Genomic DNA, 13213 nt, shown 5'->3' with positions numbered 1-13213 from the left:
ATTTCCCCTGAAGGCACATTCTTGGCTGCCACAATTGATGCCAGTGCAGCATAACAAAGAGCTTGCTTTCTGAGCCATTTATCCTACCACCAAAGCTCCAGAAACTCGTAAATTCCTTTGACAAAGTCGTGAAGTTCAACCCATTAAAGGAAGCCCCTCTCCACTGAAGGCACATTCTTGGCTACCACAATTGATGCGAGTGCGGAGTAACAAAGAGGGTGGGTAGCAGAGGGGACTCCAGAGTGAGCCCCACTTGGGGCTAGGGCCCCAAATAACCCACCATGGAGAGGTGAGGTGTGCAGAGTGGGGGTCTAGTAATCGTGTAAAGTGGCCAACTAGACAAGGATGCATGAACCATCTGAGAAGCTCGAGGGTAGGAGGATAGCACATCATCAGCATGAGATAGATATCATTGTGTTAAGAGAGGCCAAGGATGGAGGTAAAAAGTGCAAGAGTGGTGTTCCCAATAGAGTATATTACCAGAGGGCGGATTGGCATGCCACTATGGGTAAATTGGAGGCACATTTTGCATGGGTGGCATTCATGGCAATGAAGCACCAAAGTGTAGAGTAGAGTACTCATAGGAGGGGTAGAAAGGAAAGTCCCCCTAAAGCCTAGAAAAGGATCTAAGCTGTAGCCCAAGGAAACGAAAAAGAGCCTAGGGATGAACGACCCAAACGTAGAATGATGGGATGACAAGAAACCTAAATGCAAGCTATGGGTGGGAGGGGTAGGCAAGAGTTGAAAATTCAGGGCATCAAAACCATGCTTATATGAAGTAAGCGCTATACAGGTCTGATTTCCTCTTTGTCTAGAACCTCCTCAATCGAAACAAGGAAATAGAAACATCTCATGAAGTCGCAAGGCGGAGTTTCGGCTTCCACTAAAAACAACAAAATAGGAGTTCCAAAATTATAAAAACAACTAAAAGATACTGCAATACATACACGTTACATTCACTATTCAATAGCTACTAGTTACTATACACAAACAATGGCAATTCGCTAGGACCATGGATGTACCCAAGCAATGGGTGATCGTGTTTGATCAAGACTATATTGACCTCAGCTCCGAGTCTCAATCTGAGTATGTTAAAAGTCTGTCGCTCCATATCTTTGGCCCCCATGTAAACACATTGTAACCCAAATCTGGCACACACCATGGCAATGGCAACTCCGTGCTCAAAGCTTGCCCGATGGCATTTTGATATGGCACCTCTGTTATTCGATTCCTCTCTTTTCAGATAAGTAGCAATTTCATTATTTCACGCAGATATTCCTCGAGCAGACTTGCAATTACAATTGATCTTTTTCTTTCAAGAATGTAGACCAACACATGAGCTAGAGGGCCTTCGCACATAAAATTGTGGCCATGGCCCTATGCATTTATTGCACTCTCAATCTAGCATTACAATTAAAAAATGAGCCCTGCCTTGCTTTGCAGACAACTCCATTTTGGGGCATTCTACACAGAATGCACAGATTCTAGACTCTTGGTAAACTTGCGATCGACTTTGACTAGTGTGACATGAAACCGTTATGGATAATATACGTACATCTCTTCAGACTGGCATCTCATTCTCAAGTGTTTTGGTGGTGTTAAAAAACACCGTCTGTAAATTAAGAGTCTTGTTATCATTGCGAGCCCAAGTTAGAGCTGGGTAATAGGCAACTTATGTCCTCAAAAGAATCTCCTCCGAGGAGCTCACACAACTTTTCTGCTCTTCTAAACAACTTTTCCAATCACGAAGACTCGATTGGTTCTTCCTGCGGAGCATAGTGCAGAATATCTCAAATAAACCGGTCGCAAAGACCCCGAATCCTACCATGGGCGTCCAACAAATTAGATCTTTCCACTGTAGAATGGCCTTGAGGTATTGGGAGGCCGTCAAAATTAGCTTCTAAAACAAGGCAGAAGCTCCTTTCGTCAAGAACCGCAGTATTAAATTTGGAGATGAACATCACGAGCACCCGCATGTCGAAAAATGAAAGGAAGAAGTAATATGTATTGTTCTCCACACTCGCAAGAGAAAAATGCACTTTCGTGCATTGTCTTGCAATTTTAGGGCCTAACAATTTAGGTAAAGTAGTGTGCTTTGGGGCCTTCAGCTCAAAGCCCCAAAGCACAACCCCTAGATGGAAAAGAAAGCAGCAAGCGAGCTCCTCAACTATTTTCTCTCTAGAATAGGCAAAGATTTCAACCAACTTCTTAACATACTGAGAGGAATTAATTAGAAGTGAGATTGAATTCCTCCTTCGACTCCTCCCTCTTTCCAATGAAGAGGTTGGCTAGGTAGGCATATGCAAGAGGAAATATGGGACGAAGCAATTTCGTGAGAATATTGCTCAGATATACGTCACAAAAATAATGACCCCCTAGAATAACAGCAATAATAGGGACATGATTTTGAATGGTTGATCGCCTCCTCCTTACAAAGGTGTAGAAAAGGAGAGGAGGGACAGAAATTAGAAGAACTTTGTGCTTACAGGCTGCCATCACAATAGCTTTTTGCACACCTTCCAACCAATTGTGGGAGCTTAGGGCATCCATAGACGCTTCGACCTCCGAGCCAATGAACATTTAAAACTTACAAAGCCCCTCGGTATTTATAGAAAGAACGTGGACGTTTTAAACTTAAAAGCACTTGATCCTAAACTTCATCCCGATTTGAGGGTCATTGTGTGCCTCAATCTGACGGCTCTCGTGGCTCTAGGTAATGAACGTTGTTGCGTTCAAATTCTTGGATTCCCATTTAATGTTCCTTAGGTTACTAAGGTTTGTTTTGTTATAACCATTCACTTCTAATCAAAACGTTTTAATGTCCGTTACTTTTGTATGCTTCGTATCCAATTTGATCTCCGATGAGTTTATTGGGATTTCATTTTTGTTTTGTTGGAACTATGAACTTCGTATTAAATTAGTACGATTAGGTTATTAACATTGTTCCGTTTAACTTGCGGGCTTCGCATCAAAAATAAATTCATGTTCGTTTATTATACGTTTTTTTAAAAGCGCTCTTTGATATATTGACGATAGGAAATCAAAAGCTACACTATCTACGAGATGCAGCTTGCCTTAAGCCTATTAATACACAAAACTTCTTTCAAAACAATCTAAAAATCCGAGGTCGCTTCTTACAACCACCTCAAACAAACAGCGCATCAAACATAAGCTGATGAAGATCTCTATCTAGCATCTCCTTCATATGCCTTCTATCCTGTACTTGTAAGCAAGCTTTGCAATGCGGGTATCAGGCATGTTCACAAGTCGCTGCCCCTTTGCCATACAACAATCAAGCCAAAATTGCACAAATGACTTACAAACTCGGTAGGGGGCCTTATACCACCTCTCCTCCCCGGAAGGTCATCCAATATAGTTCTATTGACGACACTACATACATAGCTTAGATTTTTTCATAATTGCACTGCCATCTAGCCTCCAAAACCTTAAGGTGATGATTGACCTCTGTTCTATCCAATTATGAAAATCTTCCTCTATTTGCTCTAGGTTTCAAACATGGTCTCAGCACATCGTTGCGATCTAAAAGAGAGCTAGTTTTCTCTACCAAGTGTAGATTGCATTTTGAACCAAATGTGAGCCGAGACAAAGGGACGATCAAATGCCAACGAAAAAATCCAAATATTTCTACCAAGGGAAGACTCTACCTTTCCCACTCCCCTAGGCTTCCAAGATACATTGAAAAGCATACCTTGCCATTAGCGTGACAACCCATCCTACCATTGAAACTCCCATTTCTTTCCTTCTATCATACCTTGCCATTAGCGTGACAACCCATCCTACCACTGAAACTCCCATTTCTTTCCTTCTATCTTCACCCTTGCAATCTAATGTGTCACAAGGACTGCTGAGCCATCCATTCTTCTAAGCCACCTTAGGCTACCACTATTGGATTTTCATTCTACACAAGCTCACCTTGCTGATTAACGATCCCAATTATAACCTACCTCTATAACTTAACCTTCGTAACCTATTTTGTGAGCTCTTCTTGAATTATCACCTCATGAAGACTATACATCATCTCGCCATTCCTTGGACTCTTAATGCAAGTATAAAAGCTCCCCTAGCACTCATAACTCACTCAAAATTTGCCCTTCCCAAAACTACCATCTCAAAACCTAGGAGTCTAAAGACCCAACAATCTCATGTGATGAAGCATAGAAGCCTTTGGCAAAGCAAAGGCCTTGAGCCCAAAATCCAAAATCTGCTCTCCAACTCCCTAAGCAAATGCTTAGGCCTTGGCCTTGTTTGTGAAAAGCCAATCTCCAAGAATAAGTGACAAAAGCCAAACTGCATACTCCATCTTACAAATCTCTAATCCAAGGAATAAGTGTAGGAGCCCAAGATCCACCATTTCAAACTAATGGCCCAATATTGATGGAGCTCGATCTTATGTCACTCCCTACAATAATGAGGTCATAAATCACTCACATCAATGAGAAAAAATAACAATCTCATCTCCTGGTGAAGGAGACCAAGTCCTCAATCTTTGTAAAGGCACATTTGTAAAAACTTCTCGTCACTGAGGAAAGATATCATTCTCGCCCAACAAAGAGAACACAAGATCTTATGTCTCAATCTCCCAACGAAATCCCAAGAGATGAGAAATGAATTGAAATACTCAATCACTAAGTTAATATTAGATAAAGAATAAAAGGATGAAAAGACAAGTAGAAGTAAGAAAAGCTTCTTCCCAATGAAACTTTGACACTAGATCAAATCGTGCAATGCCAATACTTACACTCCTGCTAACCAAGAAAAAGTAGATCATCCTTCCCCAAAGAAGAGAACTCTCGATCTTATGGCTCAATCCCTTTTGTGAAAGTCACAAGGATAAAATGGTGGTACAACTAAATGACATGGTACTAGACGAAAAGCCAATGAGGATAAAATGGTAGAAGGGTAAAAAAATAAATGTGAGAAAGACTCATTCCCAAACAAGCTCAAATGTGAATCAAATTCTACAATGTAATGTAGGGGACCTATTGGAAACATGGACTACAATATGCTTATATAACCTCACCTCTTAACAGATGGAATAGCCCATCGCACACCAACATCAATTCAAACACATTGAGTATGCTCTATTTGGCACAAGTGGTGCATTTGAAATGAGATCACTGATATGACCAATTCAAGCACTACCAACAGTAACAAAGTTTGCTTTTGCATATACAACTTAAACTCACATAAACGAGCATAGCTCTTGTACAACAAGAAATAAGGTTCCACATAATAAATAAAGTCTCCAACCATCAACGTAAGATACTTCACCTTTCCAAGGAACCGTCTTCACAAGTTCACAAGGTCAATGTGAACCACCTTGAGCAATGAAGGTGCCTTTTGGATACCCTCTTAAGGAAGATTATGCCCATCCATTTGCCAAGGTGGGTATGACCTGGCTTTTCTACAACAAGAAATAAGATCCCACATAACAAATAAAGTCACAACCTTCAACATAAGACACTTCATCTTTCCAAGGGACTATCTTCATAAGTTCGCAAGGTCAATGTGAGCCAACTCAAGCAATGAAGATGCCTTTTGGGTGCCCTCCCAAGGAAGGTTACACCCATCCATTTGCAAATGTGGTATGAATCAACTCAAGCCCAAGAGTCCTTTCAAAAGCAACTTTGCAAATAATGCTACCTAAGTTACTTGCCTCCCTGGCATTTCAAACACATTGTGTATAAAGTCCTCCCACCACAATGCGTTTTATCATGACATATATTTTTAAAACCTCACTTAACATCTAGATTATTTTTTAATCATATGATTAAATGCTACACATATAAGGGATCGCAATAATTAGAGAAAATTTACAAGCCTAGATTCTAAGAGAATCACAAGATATCAAGGACAAAAGCTACCATAAGTTATGTTTCATAAAAACCTCGTGATATCTTGTACCAATTGTTAACCTATCTAATGCATTTATAACAAAGGCTACAACAACTTGCATTTATGCAACTTAACTCTAGTTTTCCTCACTCATCCATCCCATAACAACAAGGGCTTAGGTTATTGTAGCCCTTCTCATCGTCCATCATTTTCGGCCGTCGTTGTCTACCTCGCATCAATCTCTAAGTCTCAATTTTAGTGTTTAATAGCTACCACACTCTTAAGACTTTACATTTTACAACCTTAATTACCACTCCACATCAACTTGTGATTGTCTTTCATATCTCTAATTCCTTGACAACTTGTGATTGTCTTTCATAACTTGTGATTCACTCCCTTAACAACGATCCATCTCTCACTGATTACCTTGATAGCAAAGCACCACAAAAAGTACCTCTCACTTCCTTCCCTACGTATGTTTATGTAGATACGATTGCTTGTATTCTCTAGTGTCTTCCCTCCGTGTTAGCCAAACACTTTGTTGGTTAGCATTGTTTGCAATCACTTCAAGCATACAATGTCATCTCTAAGCTTTGGGACTTGAGTCAAGTCAAGCCAACCCAAGCCAAAAGAAGAGCTAACACTCCACCCATTGTTTTATCAACCAATAACTTTACTTAGAGCAATTCCTTCCAACCAATTGACTATATTCAATAACTCATAACCATCACGTGTTCATTGTTTCTTATTATCTACAAGAAATTGTGATAAAACATGATCACTCGATAATTCTCCCTATCTTTCATTTGCACAACCTTGTATCAATCTCACCTTATGCCCCAAAGACACGCTAAACTATGTACTCTAATAAGAGATTTATTCACTTTGTTTTTAACCCTGTTTCAAAGTTTAATACACATTTGTTGCTCATATTATCTTCTTCAATTGCTACTATGTTATCTTCTCTCCTTACCTTGCATGTGCACACAATCTTAAGCTCCACCATTAGAGCGTACATCCATTGTAAAGTTAAAATATGAAATATAAGACAATTGAGCAAAGGAAAAAAAATCTTTAAATAATTAACAACGCTTACAAGGATCAAGGACCCTAAGGGCTCGCCAAAAGTTAATCCATATTTTCTCACTGTATTTTTGACCTTTTTTCAAAGCTTGAAACATTTTTATTACTTATATTATTATCTTCAATTGCTACTTTCTTCTCTTCTATCATTGCCTTGCATATGCACATAATCTCAAGCTCTACCATTTGAGCATAGATCCATTGTAAATTTAAAAAATAAAAAATAAGATAATTGAGCAAAGAAAGAAAAAGCATTTACTAAATAGACAAAACATTTGCTCGATGCAAAAAACATCCCTTGCATGGATCAAGAACTCTAATGGCTAGCCAAAAATTGATCGATATATAAATGCATTGTTGTGCATTTCTTCTCAAGTGCCAACATTTCATTTAGCTTCTTGAAAACGTCCCATGAGATGCAACTATGCTCTAACCAAAAGAGCAAAGTTTCTTCTTGGTTGGTATGTGGGAAACTAACATATGGCTTGGCTCACAACCTGACAATCCATATAGATCTCTTATTGAAAAAAAAATTGAAGCCCAAAGAGATTCACTCAAAAACCTGATGATCAACATTTTTATAAGCAAACTAATATGCAAAGTAGAAGTTTTAACCTTCAAAAATCACTCTAATTATGCCATTCGTGGAAAAACATTGATTATAATCATCATATGACCTTGCAATCTTGACAACCTAATAACAAAGAAAGTAAATATACAATAGAGATGTCACAATGGATTAATGGTAGAAAACTAGAGTAAAAAGGCAGTTTGCAAACCTACATGCTACCCGGCATCAAGGGACTAAGGTTTGCTCCCTTGGTAGCTTGGGATCATCTTCCACATCTCCGATTTCATAAGAGAACTATAGTCTCTCGCTCAACAACAATCCTTCATTCTCCACTAATTGCTTCGATAGCCCACTACCAAAGAAACTACCTTTCACTCCCTTCCCTATACATGTATCCAGAAGTGCTGCTGCCCGCATTTTTGAGTCTCTTCTTTGAATGTTTGCTAAACTCTTTGGTGGTAAGCTTTGTTTCCAATCACCGAACTTGCAAAGTCATCTCTTGTCTTTGGGACTCCAATCAAATCAAGCCAAGCCAAAAGGAGGGCCAACACTCAACCTATTGCTTTAACAATAGATTACATCACTTAAAGGAATTCTTTCCAACCAATATTGGCTGTGTTCGATAACTTCATAGCCATCACTTCATTGCTGTTCCATATTATCCACCGATACTTCCCCCTATATTTTCTTTGCACAATCTTGCATCCATCTCACCTTATGCAAACAATGACACGCTAGACTGAGCACAACAATAAGTGATGTTAACCCCTTTTCGAAGCATGATTCACATTTACTTCTATTGTCGTTTTCAGTTGCTACTATATTTCCTTATCCATGTGGAGGAGTACAATGCAACTTCACACCCTAAACCTCATTCACGCATGCAATTACCACCACCACGCAAAGCAGCACTGCTTAAGGATAATGTAATTGCAGACAAAAGTGGATGGATACATGCACAAGCTCAATTCAAGATACTATTAAAAAAAGTTTAGGCATGATGGGCAAGACGAAGAGACGCACCTCGAAGGATCCGACGGCCGATGCTCCCATTGAAGTTCTCTGCTGCAATTATAACTGAGCCTACGACCATATTTCGGCGGCAATTAGATTCGACCTGGATAAATCCAACATTAATGCCTCAGAGAGAAACGTAGTGAATGATTCTTGTCACAGGTTGGAAAGGGCTCACCTTTAACAGAGAGACATGGGGACTTTTAAGACAAAGAGAAAGCAGAGACAAACACGCGCACGCACATAGAGAAAGCTCATCTTTGGTCGTGGGCGTGATATGGAGGGTTCGGGGGGAAGCTCACCTTTGGCACAGAGATACACAAAGCGGAAACAAGAGTAGACACAAATGCACAAAGAGAGAGAGAGAGAGAGAGAGAGAGCACAAAGACCATGAGACTGGAAAGGGCTCACCTTTGGCACAAAGACAAACAGAGAGAGGAAACAGACGCATACGCAGACGCAGAGAGATGGAAAGCACAGACCATGAGGCTGGAAAGGGCTCATCTTTGGTCGGGAGTGACATGGATGTAGGGCTGGGGGGATCCATATGCAGAGCGAGCGAGAGACAGAGAGAGAGGGAGGTCCCAGCACTAGAGAGAGAGAGAGAGAGAGAAAGAGAGAGAGAGAGAGAGAGAGAGAGAGAGAGAGAGAGAGACCGGAGCGGGATGGGGCAAGAGCTCCGCGCTCACCCTTTGGCGCAACTTTTGGCTTTAGCCTCGTTACGTTTTGGCCAATGAGGAAAAAAAGAATTCTAGGCCATTTTGTATTACGCAAAATCTTCTTAAATCTTGATAAAAGTTAATGTCCTTCTTGCCACGTTATTTGACTAGTTGCGTGCCCAAAGAGACCGCACATCGATCAATTCAAAAAATATACGAAAACTATTCTCGCCTACCCTGAAAAACTAACATGGCAGCTTCTGACTGATACGAGTTTATAGTGAGAAAAAAGGGTGACGCGAGGGGCTATATTTAAAACTATTATCACTTGCCCGAAAAAATTAAGGTGGTAGCTTCCGATCGTTACGAATTTATAGTGAGAAAGACCGGTTGCACCAGGCATGAGTGACGAGTCTCTTTCGAAGGTTAATTCTCTTATCATTGACTAGAGTACCTTGATATGACATGGGGGTCTCCAAGGCTTATAGTTTGAGAATTTCAAAAGCCTTTTTAGGGTTATTTAATTAGCCAAAAAAATGATAATTCTAAGGCAAGTTTTGTTAGCTCAACATCCTCTCTCATGCCTAAAATAGGAGACCAAGAAGAGTGAAGGGACAATTGAGTCATGACCCAAAAGGTCCCACCCCAAAGAGACCAAGGGATCGAACAAGGGTATCACTCTTAACTGTTCAATGATTTGCCTAGAATGAAGAGGCAATGGAGATCTTCTTTTAGGTTTCCCAAGTGAACATGACTTTTTAAAATAATTTGACATTGGTATTAATAGGCTCCTTGGCTCATTCAAAACTAAGACCCAATAATGCACATCCATAATCAAGGATGTTGTAGAGGTATAGAATAGGTAAATGATAGATGTATTGTAGTAGTTTCTGCATGCTCATTGCAACAAGGTGGCACTTGGATAGTGCTCGCATGGGGGAATTATTCACTTGCCCAAGTGTCATCTTACAAGAATAAATGATGTAATATAATGCAATGATGTATTTAATGAAATGGGATATACAATAGGAAAGGGATTCCATTATTCAAGACAAAATACAACGTTGGAACTTATAGAGCTGACAAAGGCATATGAAAATATGCTATAGGCATGTACATGTATTTAGGGTGGCATTTCCGTCTTTTTCAACTTGTTTCACATTGTTTCAGAACTTGTTATAAGCCACATTTGACGAACAACCACCTATGGCACTTAAGCATACAATTTCATACCTAGGTAGCCATACAGATGGCTAGCATGTGAGCCATCTTATGCCATCATTACCTATAAAGGTTGGCTCTTTGTACCCTCTAGAATTCAATATTTCAATTGCCTCCATTATCCTCTTATCACTTGCATCATCATTCATCATGCCTCATCCTGGTGCCCTCATTGATGCACCTCCGTATGTGCAGGGGTTGATTGTGTGTGGCATTTTACTAGTTTCAAAAATAGTGTTCCTTTATTCTCTTGTATTTATCTTGTCTCTCTCTCTTCCTCTTCTTTCTATGTTTGTGTTCTTGCCTCAATGCACACAATCGCATGGTATCATTGCCAAAATAAGAGAATTGGAGCTAAATCTACAAGAGACATCAGATCAAGTTCTACATTTTTCCTTTTTATGTAGTGTTTTGATATTTTCTAGCATCATACTAGCATTTTGATATTGTCTAGTATCCTACTAGCTAAGTGACTCTAAAACATAGCCTTCTGAGGAATCATCTCATCATCTATTGGATCATCGATACCCATGCAGCACGTTGCCTTCAAAGCATACCCAATGCTTTCCAAAGCTAGTCCACGTCAAGATGTAGTAGCCTTTTCCTTGTTTTTTGTAGGTTTCCAAAGAACATCAATTTGCATGATTATTTTCTAGCATCATACTAGCATTTTGATATTGTCTAGTATCCTACTAGCTAAGTGACCCTAAAACATAGCCTTCTGAGGAATCATCTCATCATCTATTGGATCATCGATACCCATGCAGCACGTTGCCTTCAAAGCATACCCAATGCTTTCCAAAGCTAGTCCACGTCAAGATGTAGTAGCCTTTTCCTTGTTTTTTGTAGGTTTCCAAAGAACATCAATCTGCATGATTAGGTGGAGCATCGATATGGCACACATCACGATGACCACTAGAGTTACAATTCCCCCGTCTATCCTCAAAAGGACCGAAGATCCTTGCCTTGCATTGTTGCACCATTTGTAACACTTTTTGTTCACCACACCTTTCAAGGAGAAGAAATTGGATGGCCCCAACTATGCCTTATGGTCATGCAAGGTGGACCCCATCTTGGATAGTTTTAACCTCTTGATTTTGTTACCTAGCCTATTTTCTTACCTACAATGGATACTCTCACCAAATCTAACACTAATCACACACTTGGGACTGGCTCAACTCTCAAGCTCTTTTTTTTTTTAAAGTTATAGGCATGCCATGAGTCCTTGCTTATGCATGTCAATGTCTAGACCCGATTATCTTCTCTTTATCAAGTTCCAATAGTTACAAATAAGATGACCATCTAGATGAGGCCATGATAACTTTTTATTGAATTCCCCGACTATGAAGGAGTACATCAACAAGATGAAGGAAGTACAAAATGAGCTTGCATCCCTAGGGAAGAAGGTTTCATGGTTATGACTCTTTTGTCACACCTTTCATCACTAAAGTACGATACTCTACACTAGTCTCCTCAACTCCAAGGCTCAAAATACTATTGCACTTGTCCCAATGAACTTGGATCAAGTTGCTAGGCATAAGGAGATTAAACCAGGTGGTGCAAGGACAACCAGTCATGCTTTTGTAGCCAGAACATCCTCAAGGAGGGAGCAAAAGCAAAGGAGTAGTCAAAGAATGAGAATGTTGAAAGGTCCAAGAGCCATGCTAGTTCCCTTGATGTAGAAAGATGACTTATCCAAAAGAGAAGTGTTGGAAGAAGTAAACCCACCTTTAGCCTAGGACAAAGGGCACAACACACAATTCAAAGGCTCCATCCACCATAACATTAGAGGCAATCTCTATGTATCTTTTTGAGGTGGATGACATTGCTCTTGCTTCTCCAGTCGAGAAACCATGGCTCAATAGGAATCTAGCCACATAACATAGGCATGGATGGCTTCAAGATCTCCATGATAGAGGGGACTCAATCACCATAGGGGACAACTGATTTGTGCTTGGTGAGTTGTAGGATGGACTTGGGCTTCAACTTTCATTTAAGATATGGAGGCTCGCTCTTCTTGGTTCACATGTTGTCCCACAAGAGGGGGTGACAATGGAGGATACCTCATTAGAAGTCATCTTATGATCCAATGCTCAAGAGGTTGGATTTTACAAGCTCGTAGCCCTAGTAGCTCTTCATCAGGTCACTAGATCTTGTGCGCTTATGTGATGCCCATTATAGCTACCTCAATTTCAATACTTTTTAATAAGCTTCCTCAAGGGCTATTTTGCAAGAGTTTCTAGATTTTCCTTCTAAGTTTCCATCTATCTATCCTAGTTTTTTGAGGGCCAAACAACATTGGGCACCTATGCTCTAAGGCTAATAGTCAACATTTCTATCATGCATAGTGATATCCTACTCGTGATCCTCAATCTGAGTTAGATAAGGACATTAGTGTCAAAGCGAAACAAATACAAAAGTGTATGATCGAACTAAAAGAAAGAAGTCAACATGGGGAGAGAGAGAGAGAGAGAGAGAGAGAGAGAGTAGCAAATGCAAAACACTATTGAGTATGAATATTGCACATTGATGGCTGATATGTATAATGAGCTATCAGCATATAAATAGTCAGAGCTCTCTCTTAACTTGCAAAAAGTTGAAGTGACTATGACCAAAGGGTAGGCCTGTCTATATCATCATAAATAATACATTAAATTGATTAGTTAGGCAATGAAACTTGTCTACTGATGCTAAATACGACTAAATGTACATAAAATAACAAAATGATGCAAAAAATGCACCAAACAACTACTTGCAACGTGGCATTAATTATTTGCCATGTCTAGCCTACCCAAAATCCTACCAAATT

General features: G+C 39.9%; 1 protein-coding gene across 6 annotated transcripts in view; it reads right to left on the bottom strand.

Moving 5' to 3' along the window:
• The window catches only part of LOC148010315 (LRR receptor-like serine/threonine-protein kinase FEI 1), a 96459-nt gene that overhangs the window by 58224 nt on the left and 25022 nt on the right, over positions 1 to 13213 (bottom strand). Inside the window, exons 11-12 of one of the 6 annotated variants that reach the window (XR_015689469.1) lie at positions 8534 to 8627; positions 7668 to 8249 (exon numbers count right to left, since the gene is read on the bottom strand). The exons of 4 other annotated variants lie outside the window; for them this stretch is intronic. The gene's annotated coding sequence lies outside the window, so the exon portion shown is untranslated. Of the gene's footprint in view, positions 1 to 7667; positions 8250 to 8533; positions 8628 to 13213 lie in introns of those variants that run through there. One more of the 6 variants, XR_015689468.1, reaches the window with a different exon arrangement.

The sequence above is a fragment of the Lygodium microphyllum genome, chromosome 29, assembly GCF_053477565.2.
Source record: "Lygodium microphyllum isolate KBCC chromosome 29, Lygodium_microphyllum_v1.1.10, whole genome shotgun sequence".
Taxonomy (NCBI): Eukaryota; Viridiplantae; Streptophyta; class Polypodiopsida; order Schizaeales; family Lygodiaceae; genus Lygodium; species Lygodium microphyllum.
This window is presented reverse-complemented; position numbering and strand designations above follow the sequence as displayed.